The sequence below is a fragment of the Mus caroli genome, unplaced genomic scaffold, assembly GCF_978045245.1.
Source record: "Mus caroli unplaced genomic scaffold, Mus_caroli_1 scaffold_3, whole genome shotgun sequence".
In the NCBI taxonomy this organism is placed as follows: domain Eukaryota; kingdom Metazoa; phylum Chordata; class Mammalia; order Rodentia; family Muridae; genus Mus; species Mus caroli.
The window spans coordinates 64338789-64349866 of NW_028227258.1; the positions used below are offsets into that span (position 1 = coordinate 64338789).

At 47.9% G+C, this 11078-nt stretch overlaps 1 protein-coding gene across 3 annotated transcripts in view; it reads right to left on the reverse strand.

The window, feature by feature from the left end:
• Window positions 1–9748, reverse strand: part of Pdzk1 (PDZ domain containing 1) — a 35240-nt gene extending 25492 nt beyond the window's left edge. The window contains exon 1 of one of the 3 annotated variants that reach the window (XM_021158343.3): window positions 9662–9748. The gene's annotated coding sequence lies outside the window, so the exon portion shown is untranslated. The other 2 variants (XM_021158346.3, XM_021158344.3) reach the window with 2 other exon arrangements.
• Between the last annotated feature and the right edge of the window lie 1330 nt (window positions 9749–11078).

The window sequence follows — 11078 nt, forward strand, 5'->3', positions numbered from 1 at the left end:
CACACACACACACACACACACACACTCCAAATGTATGCATACGCAGGCAGGCAGGCAGGCAGGCAGGCTATATATATATATATATATATATATATATATATATATCATAAATGGATGAACTCCATGTCAGGTAAGGAATATCATTTCCATGTTCATGGTCACCCACAAATTTGATCTCAATCCCAGCTGTCCCTCAGAATTACCTGCACAGAGCCATTAAACAACAACAAAAAAAAATAAAGCCACACTGAGTCCCTATGTCTCATCTTTGGGCACAGATTCTCCAGGCTTAAGTAAAGAAACGAATCCTTGAGATCAGCCCACCTCAGGAACAACTCTCATGAGTCACAGAAGAACGGACACCACGGCTGGATGAACTATTAACTGTCACCCAGGGCTTCACCTTTGCTCCCCTAAGAAGCCATGGTGACAGTCTGTCTAGGAGAGCCCTTTGGTCACCCTGTGCAGTTCTCAGGAACCAGCTGTGCCTATAGCTGTGCCTGACCAGGGGGTACAGGAATACACAGCAGCCTAATAAGGCCTAGGCCTGTTCTCTTCCTCCCTGTACGCTAGTTCTGAGCAGCTGTGAGCCGGGCAGACAGAGCCAAGCAGATAACGATACTTTTAACCTATGGATTTTAAGAGAACTCTGATGCCAGCCCCAAAACTAACTGCCTTTGAAGCTAGCCAGACTTGGCAGTGGACACCTTTAATCCTGGATTTCAGGGGGCAGAGGCAGGCAGAACTCTCTGAGTTGGAGGCCAGTCTGGGGTACATATTAAGACTCTGTGTGTGTGTGTGTGTGTGTGTGTGTGTGTGTGTGTGTGTGTGTGTGTGTGTTTTAAAAAAGCTAATGTCACACCCCTTCCCTCATCACCCAGCTGCACTCAGGTTTGAGAAACCCAGCCAGCCAACCCTGAGGAGAACAGTTCTATAGCCCTACTCCAGCTTCTCACTCCATGCCAGCCTCTTCACCCAGCAGGAATAGTCTGTTTAGAACCACAAACACAACAACTTCTTCAATTTTCCACTAAACATCAAGAGGACTTTTACCCCACACTCAATTCATCTGTTCACACCAACTATGTCCACCCAGTACTCTTAGACAAAGCACACAGTTCTCAAGGGACCTCCAAGCCAATTAGGTCAGGGAAAGGGTTGATAGATCTTCCCCATGAACTGGAGAAGTGGCTCAGCAGTTCAAAGCACTCACTGGCCATGCTGCCAGAGGGCCGGGGTTCAGTTTCCAGAGCCCACATGATGGTTCATAATTGCCTGTAGCTCCACTTCCAAGGAATCTGATACCCTCTCCTGGTGTCCCATGTTCACCAAGCATGCATGTGATACCCTCTCCTGGTGTCCCATGTTCACCAAGCATGCATGTGACACACAGTTACACATACAGGCAAAAGACCATACACTCAAGTAAAACAAAATTTAAAAAAAAGAGGGTGTGGGAACCACCACTGCGAACAGAGCATAAGTGTATAAGATCTGCACCATGGAACAGATTAAAGAATGCGCTAATGAGTGAGGGGTTGACTTTGATAACAGATGGGCAGGATTTCACCTGCATCAGAGGTAGCGAGTGACTGTTTTAGACAGGCAATGGCTATCAGGGCACAGAATGGGAAAGTCCTTTCTGCATGCTTAAGGCAGAGATAAAAATAAAATCAAAGGAAGACTGTGGGCGGCAGACATGAAAGAATTTCATTTCCAGACCAAGGTCTGGCTGTGATTGAACAGTGCACAGAGACCACTGGCGTGTTCACACAGAGGGACAGTAAGTTCAGAGCTGGGCTCAGGAGCCATGGGTGTACTGGACTAGAACAGACACGCTGAAGGCGGGCCAGGGAAGAGGCGATTGCAGCGATCCGTCAGGTGATGAGGGCCTGCTTGGCCTAGAAACGGACACCAGAATGAAGGGGGCAGGCAGAGAATCTACAGAATGCTAAGCAATCAAGTGTATCTGTCCAACCCTGTCCCTGCAGCTCTCTCCATGCGGAGATGGCATCGGACAGAGGAAGTGCAGCATTACAAGTGTCACTGTTGGGACCAGCCATCGTGGGGAGCTGCAGGAATGGGGCACGTGGTATCAGGGGATCAGGGTCACACACTTCTTCATTCCCTAGGGCTCTCCAGCCATCTGCTTACCCTGTCTGCTTTGCCACAAAGTCTGGTTTTTATGTTGCCTGGAATTCCTTACCCTGCTCAGCTTATGCTACCAAGCAACCCTGGTATCTGCTCCCACCGCGCAGCTGGGGGCTCCTTTTCTAGTGTGAACTGACCGATGGCCCTGCCTCGGAACGACAACACTGACCATAATCTCCATCCGGTGTGACCTCAGAGATGGGAACTTAAAAAGTGGCAACTAAAATTCAGTCGTGAGGATGAGACCAAATCTAGTAGGGCCGATGTCCATTTTTAAAAGAAAGTGAGATGTCACAGATGCCCCCACACAGGAAAAAAAAGGCACCATGGAAGGACAGAACGAGGAGGTAGCTATCATGAAAGCCAAGGACGGAGGCCTGAGAGGGTCCAATCTTAATGACATCTCCATCTTGTACTTCTGGCCTCTAGACCTACAAGAAATGACACTGGGATTCTACCAGTCTGTAGGATTCTATTACAGCAACCCTATCATCCTTCTGCCTGAGGCAGGACTCAAGGACACCAGTAGGGCCTCCCTTCCAATAGGCATGGTGACAGACACTTGTAATCCCCACATTCGGGAGGCTTATCAGGAGGAGTGTGAGTTTGAGGCCAGCCTGAACTACATAAGACCTTGTTTCAAAGAAATACAATACAACTGAGGAAGGGGACAACAAAGTCAGTTTGTGACCAGCTTAAACTAAAGGACACAGCAGAAGTTTTCCTGTAGCTCTGATGACATTAGAGGGGATTCTCTTCCCAGGGCAATCTGTGTGGATGGGCCAAGTGACAGGATGAGAGATCAGGATGCAGCCTTGGGGAATTCCTAGGAAAAAAAAAAAATCATCCGCAGAAAGCCCAAGTTTACAACGCCATCCAGAGAGGAATCCTAAGATAAGACACTGTACCAATGCCAAACAATGCCAAGAGAGAACAAACCCAGGAAACACCACCAAGCTGAGAGGACAGAAGTCCAGAATACTGAACAAAGGCAGCAAATGTAGACACATCTGGAAGTGGCTGGAACAGAAGGGGGGGAGTTATTTTGTTTGTTTTTGCTTTTTAAGATGTTTTATGCACCCTTGGCTAGTAGCCTGGAACTTGCTATGTAGACCATTCAAAGATCTGCTTGCCCCTGCCTCCTGGGCAATGGCGTGCAATAGCATACTCGGCCAGATGCTCCCATTTTTAACCTGAAGAAAACCGTCAGCATGTCGAATTAGATGGAGAACACAGGAAGTTGAGTTAGCATGGATGAGAGAATCCTCAGCCAGTCGAGCAGGGAGAAATGGGGAAGTGGAATACAGAGGAAAACAAGGTCCGCTTCAGTCCTTCCTGAATAACAGCTGGAGATGTAGAAAATTAGCAACTTTGGCAATGTGGACACAAAGCGTCACACCAAAATACATAGTGGGGTCAAACAGATAAGTCGGTAATGGCGTCTGGGAGAAGACAATCGCTAGGCCAGGGCTCCTCCATCCATTCACTCTGTAAAGCGAATCTTAGCCACTGGGAAGAATTAATGCCTTTGCGGCCAGTGAACTGCTCAGATAACGCTGAGGCTCGCTCTGACCCAGGAGCATCTGGTCAGTCCAAAAGCTGGAGCGCCACGTGCTGTGAGTTAAGGAGCTCTCACAGAGCCGCAAAGCTGAGCTGAAGTTCTCAGCGTAGTGCAGCCCATAGCGCATGCGCTCCAAGTGGAAGCCAGCACCGACGGACCAAGAGACTGAGAGAGCACGTGGAGATAGAGAAGCAGGAGTAAGCAAAGCTCTGCCTTATAGGCTTATACCTCACCTATGTGGGGACCATGGTCACCAGGGGGTACTTAGGGGATGGTTCCACTCAACTAGAAACCATCACCAAATTTCCCAAGGATTTGATAAAGGAAGTATGAGAAACAAGGACTCTACCTATAATGGGGAAATGTGATCTATGGTTAGCGATGGCCTCCAGAAAGACAGTCCAAGTATTGCCATCTTTGCCTGTGTGCTGGTCTGGATGTAGTAAGACTTTTACATACGCATGGTAATCTATTGCCAGTAGTCATAAGTACATAGACTCTCACCACAATTGTATCTAATAGTAATTAGAAATTAATTGTAATATCAGAATGACAGGGATTGCAGAGCCTCTCCTCATGGGCACCTATATAAACGCCTGCTCCAGGAAACAGTTTTACTGAAAGGTAAAGGCTCACAAACCAGCGAATAAATAATGTTTAACCTCATTACTGAGCCCACAGAAGGGTCCTCAATTATGTAACACAGGACAGAACCATAAAGTAATGGTTACAAACTTAATGAAACCAACTGTCGCATTAAGCAGAAGTGGGTGGGGGGAGCAGGGTCTATCTGGCCGCCTTCAGTCTGGACCTGGTTCACCTTCACTAACCTCTGTGCTTGTTATACAACCCAAGCACATCACCAAGAAGAGAGCAACACTCCCAGGAAGTTTTACCAGGTGCATCTGCCCACATGTGCCTGAGAAGGTGGCTCCTCTTGCATCTATGCCCACCTATGTGACCAAAAGAGCAGAATTTGGCAGACTTCTGTTAGGAAAAAATATATAATTGGAGGAGAATGTGGGGGTTAAGTCCAAAAGTGTAGACAGGCTGTGAATTCCCTATTCAGTCAACCCTGACAAAGGGCTTCCCACCTAGACAGGCACATCCATCTCTGTCAGAGCCTAGCACAGGCTGTTTCTGCTAAGGGCATTAAAGGAATCATGTTGTACGGCTGGAGAGATGGCTCAGCAGTTAAGAGCTCTTGCAGAGGATCAGAGTTCAGTCTCACCACCCACACAATGGCTCACAACCCCCTGTAATTGAACTAATGTCGTCTGAACCCTGTGGGCACCAGGCACATATATGCCAGCAGAACACCCATATGCATACCACAAATAAACGTTAAAAGAAGGAAAGCAAGTGAGGAAGGAAAGAAGGATGAAAGGAAGCCTGTGTCTCAGCTGATACTGACAATAGAATCTCTGGCAAGCAAGACACAAACACACTTTGACTTCATGCTTCAAAAATTATTTACCTAGAGCACGTCTTAAGAGTTTTGGTGCAGGTGTCAGATCTTTGGCCACTAGGGCTCATCCTTTGAAAAGTAACATCTGCCAGGCGTGGTGGCGCACGCCTTTAATCCCAGCACTCGGGAGGCAGAGGCAGGCGGATTTCTGAGTTCGAAGCCAGCCTGGTCTACAAAGTGAGTTCCAGGACAGCCAGGGCTATACAGAGAAACCCTGTCTCGAAAAACCAAAAAAAAAAAAAAAAGAAAAGAAAAGTAACATCTGTGGAAACTCAACCAGTCAAGTATATTTAAGTGGCTAATAGCAAGGCATAAGGAAAAGCAAGGCCCTAGAATATAGATCTGCGAACCGTACCTCCCCACTGGGACAGCTGCTATTTGTTCTTAGCCAGGGATGGATTTAAAATGCAGGGAATTCGTGGGTGCATTCCACTGAGAATTATCTACAGGGCAGTGATGGCAAGGTCCAGTGAGTAATTTTTATTTCTCTTTTATGATAAAGAATAGAATTTCTTATATCAAAGGTCATTTGATTGTTGGTACCCAGGATCCTATCCTCACTACCCCACAAATGATATTTTATACTGTATGGTGGACTCTGCTCTGAGAGGTCAATGCCCTCCACACTCTGCTTGCCTAAGAGTTTCAGGAGCTGTGAGAGAGATGGAGTCAAAAACCGAGAAAATGGAGGCACTCGTTGAGAGAGGACTTCTTTGCACTGTTGATGGGACTGGTACCCGGAACTGCTAAGCCCCCATGAAGGTGTAATGAGGGTTCCTCTAAAATCAGCACCTTGTTTTATATTGCTGTTCTTTTTTTTCTTTTTTCTTTTTTCTAATGCAGAATTTTGTGTAGCCCGGGCTTTTGTGTAGCTAAGCACACTGGCTGCTCTTCCAGAGGATCTGAGTTCAATTCCCAGCACCCACATGGTGGTTCACAACCATCTATCATGGAATCTGATGCTCTCTTCTGGCATGCAGGTGTATATGAAGATATTTATCTATATATAGATAAAGCACCCATATGCATTAAAACAACAACAACATGAAAAAATCATGTAGGCCAGGCTTAAAGCTTACCTTTGACTTGAGAGTCTCTTGCTTCTACCTCCCGAGTAGAACCCACACAATATACCACCTGGTTTCTGTGGTGCTAGTGATGGAGCCCAGGGGATCAGGCCCAGGGGCTTGTGAAGGCTGGCTCAGCACTCTACCCAGTCCCTGAACTTGCATTTCTACCCACCTCCACTTTTCATGTGCGTGGTCTGTTAGCAGTGTCCTCCTGCCTCTAGGTAAACTTCCCAGCCAGCTTTCTCACTGCTCAGCCTCTAAAACACCCATCGAACAACAAGAGCATGAATTCCTGCTCAGGCATAGAGCACTTACTGCTCTTGCAGAAGCCCCAAGTTCTGTTTGCCTCGGTACCCTCTGCTGCTCCTCAGGACATACAAAGCTGTGCTCTGCATGAGCACCCACCCCAGGCCTGCCCTTGGCACAGGCCACATGCTCTGCCTTCCCAGATGCTGACTGTGTATTCATAGAGGGTACTAAGTAAACAAGTTTTCCATATGAATGCATTCAAAACCTCCCCAGGACCCAGCCAATGTTCAAACCCTTGCAAGACCAGCCCACTCTGTAGGGATCCTATCACTCCATCTTTCAGCATCCTTCTTAGGTAGATTTAGCACCTACAATGAGGCAGGTGTCAGGCTCAACCCAGATTAGGCAAAACCATGCCTTGCCTTCAGAGAGCCCAGAATCCAGTGGAGGAGAGTTACACTGTACTAGTACTGATAATCACTGCTAGGATAGTTTAAATGGGCTGTTGTTAAATTACACATTTATTGAGTCCTTTCTAGGCTACATACTATTTATGAATACTGAATTAAAAACTAGTGAGGCATTTCACGTGGGGGAAACAGACTCTAGAAGGCTACGTTGGTTTCACCTGGCCAGATATGCAGAGCCTAGATTCCAATGTGAGGCCTGGGTCCTTCTACTCCCCAGCCTCAAGGGGATCATGTAGGTAGCGTGGGAAGAGGAAGACGTCTCCGGGCAGAAGAGCACACATATCCTCATGTGACAGAATCATCTCAATGCATATACAGGATGAAAGAAAGGAGACAGGTCAGGTTAGACAACAAAGCACCTTCGACTCAGTCCTGAAGATTACAGACGACATTTGTTGTTTGTATCAGTGTCCCCATCAAGATAAGCTGCCTGCCGAGGAGGTACTAAAGTTCCTTGTGGCATTTTCACACTATGTACACAGTCTGTACAGCTGATGGGAATTCCATGAGCTCTTCCGGGTTTGGTTTTCGAGTCTTTTGTTTGTTTTGGGTTTTGTTGCTTTCTTGTTTTACTTTTGTGTTCCCATGGTTCCACCCAGCTTCACAAATACAGTATCTGTTGCTAGCTGGGTTCAGGCGGCAGATGATTCAAGCCTAGAGCCAATCTTCAGCAGCGATCAGGTAGGCAAGGTGTCATCGTTCCTATTGCGAAGCTATGGCCTCTGCCAGGCGTCCCGAGCTCTCTGGAATCCCATACATCACACAAAGGGAACTAAAGACCATTGTGACATAGCCTTTAAGACGTGGGAACATTTAACTTTCCCAACAGCAGAACTAGGTCCCACCATACTCGGGTGAGGAAAAAACAGGGGCTTAGAAAGTATCACAGGCTTCCAGTGCTCTTAACCGCTCATCCAGGGTGCCTACCAGGCAAGGAGATTACGCTGAGCTGGGTGGTCGCTCCTGAGGAACCAAGGGAAGGGGCTGCTGAGGCTTGAGGGGAAGCTGTCTATCTCCATCTTACTATTCTCACCCATCTTCTATGCAGAAACATGAGAGCATTTAACCCAGATGTGAGCAGAGAGGTCCGTTTCCACACTCAGACAACCGGACAGACTCCAAGGTCCTCAGCCTCCTCTCCCAAGGGGTTCCAGCTCCTTTCCCGCCACACCAACTTCCATCCCTCCCCGAAACATCTAAGCATCTATTCTGAACCAGGATCTGTCCTAAAAAACTTGGAAACACAACAAGTAACAGAGGCAATAACCCTATGCTCTTGAAACTTAACACACGGAAAGAAGACAAGGATTTCTGATGAGAGATGCTATGGAGTGCTATGACATCATGATAAGATGGAGGGAGGCTCCATCGGATGGAAACATTCAAATTCGTCCTCAAATCGCAAGGGGCACCCCCTTCAACGCACAGACCCACCTTATACATGGAAGGCTCTTAGTGAACATCATGTCTCAACTCCTTTTAGTTGCTGGTGAGAAAATAAAGACCGAAAGACTAGCACAGGGTCTCCTAAATGTGTGAGTGCCGCCTCCTGCTACCCTAGGGCACATTTGGATTTAATCATTTGAAGAGTGAGCAGCTTAGATTTGTACTTTCAGGCTCCTCAAACACACTCACATGTATAATTCTATTTCTAGAACAACTTTTGGGAAATGGTGTCTGGCTTTCCTTCAACGGATAACGAAACTGAGGTGAGGCATAGATCTCATAAGTGAACCAAGACCTTCCTTAGGCATTGGTTTCCCAGACCTGTACCCTCTCCCTAGCTGCCTAGAAACATAAGATAGTATCAACAAGTCCATATGGCAGAGACCTTACCAGAGTCAAAGATGAGAACAATTTGCTTGGCCATAACCCACAAAGTCAACATCCCTGAGTTGTCTGTACATGAAAGAACGTGTGGCTCTATGTGACTAGACGATGGTGACCTGAGGCGGCAAGAGCCCTGTGACTTACGGATACAGGATGGTGCTTTCTACACCAAGGCCACCTGAGAGTCTTCATACCCAGCCCAGGAGTCTCCAGAACCGATGGACCCTTAGGGAAAGGCCCCAATGCCGAGAAATGAGTTCCTTCCAAGCTTGCCTACACACAGAAGCATCTGGGAGAATTCAAGGCATTTCAGGTTCACACAAGATAGAGACTGAGAGATTCTCCCAAAGGGAGACTGGAAGACCTGAATTTGCACTCAGTCAACCCAGCAATCCGTGGCTTTCCTTATGGCTAACACTGTCTTGGGAAACCGAAGAGGCACCGGTGGAAGTTAGGTTTGGCTGTATGTTTTAAGGGCTGGCTGCCTTTGGAAGAGTCGAGTCTTCCCTTACACCCTAAATGCTTGGATAGTAAAGTCTCAGAAGAAACTTCCCCATGGCCTGGGATTTCTGTGGTCTCTGTCCCTTGGCTGTGCATCTCCATACAGCACCCCCACCTCTTCCACCCCATCGTATATATACGACACCCCTGGGAAGCGAGCAGCCCAATGCCTTCATGAGGTAGAGCCTGCACATCTCCAGTAAAAAGAACTGTGACACCCCTGGAAAGCCATCCTCACCCCCACTTAACCTGTGCTCCTGCCACCACAGAGGCCTCAAACCCCCCACAGCCACTTGCCAGCAAAAAGAGAAGGGAGATGTGGCCCCAGCCCAGGCAGCAGGTCGCAGACCGCTCTTCTTACCTGTGGAGAAGGATCCACTCCGTCACTGGAAATTCTCCCCGCTGTGAACTCTACTAGTCTTGGAACTCACTGGACTTTGGACAAAGATTGATTTAAAAGCTGATGTATTTAACAGGGACGTGTGGTCTGAGTTCAAGTGACCTCTGTCCTGCTCCCAGCCAGCTGGCAGGGTCCTAAGCTAGAAATGCTCAAGAGGCCTCAGTAAAATCAAGCCCCGCCCCCACCCCAGCCTAACAAGGGGAGGGGTAGTAGAAAAAGGTGGGGAGGGGGGTGCCTCGGCCTCTCCAGTTCTTTCCAATAAACAGAAGACTGGGTCACACCCAACCAATCCCCAATTCCAGTAGGAACCTCACTGTCCCTAGCCCAGGGTCAAGGTAGGGGCTAATCAGCAGCCATCTTCCACACTCAGGCTGTCCTGACAGCAAGACACTGCAACTCCTACCCGGAAAGCTACCAAGAGGCCAAAGCCCCAGTGAAGGCAAAGGCCCTGTTTCTGGGTCCTACCTCCACTGTCCTGGGAGCTCTCCCTCCACTGTTGGGAGAGCTCTCCTAGCTCACTCAGGGGCCTCCTTGCTTCTTTCTGGCTCCCTCCCCTCTCCCGATGGCTGCCTCTGTTCTCTAACTATTGATACCTGTCTTCCTCTTCACGCACTCTGTCTCTCAAGAAGGCAGCTGGGCAGTAGCTGTTCCCCTGTGGCCTGGCGTTGCTGAACAGGCCGCTAGCCTCAGCCACCGCAGCAGCTGATCTCTATCAACCACACCCACACAAACCATCCTCACCTGGATTCTCAGCCCACATTCCTAATTCAGAGCAGGAGACATCTTAGAGCAGTGAGACCAGGCAGGCCCCAGGCTGTGGGCTGGATGGCCTCGTCTTTTCTCCACTGGTGAAGAGCTGGCCATTTGTCTTCCCTGGGTCTTGGCTTTGCCCTCAACCCAGGTGTGACCTAAGCCAGTGGGTAAGAAGTTTAAATTGACATCAGGGCCACTCCATCATCTCCTGCTGCCTTCCATATTTAGGCTATATTCTCTGAACCTCTAATATAACTTGCAAAGCCATGGGGGTAGACTGGGACGCTCTAGGTTTAGGATCAGAACACCTGAGTTGAAATTGACTCTTCCAGTTTCCAATGTTTGATCTGGGCTGATTATCTTTCTTACAGCATTATGGCTGGGACACAGGGTGCCCCCACACACACACACTATAACATTTTATATGACAATATAAAAATTGAATATCGTGCCTATAATTAATTCTGATCTGATTGATGTGGAGCCTATCTGGTATACTCTACTGATTATATAGGTCTAATAGGATCATTCCTCTCCCTTTTCGTGTGACATGGTATTCATCTTTGAAATAAGAAAGCTTAGATCCTCTGCTAAATAATCCTCCCCAGAATCACTTGACCAGGAG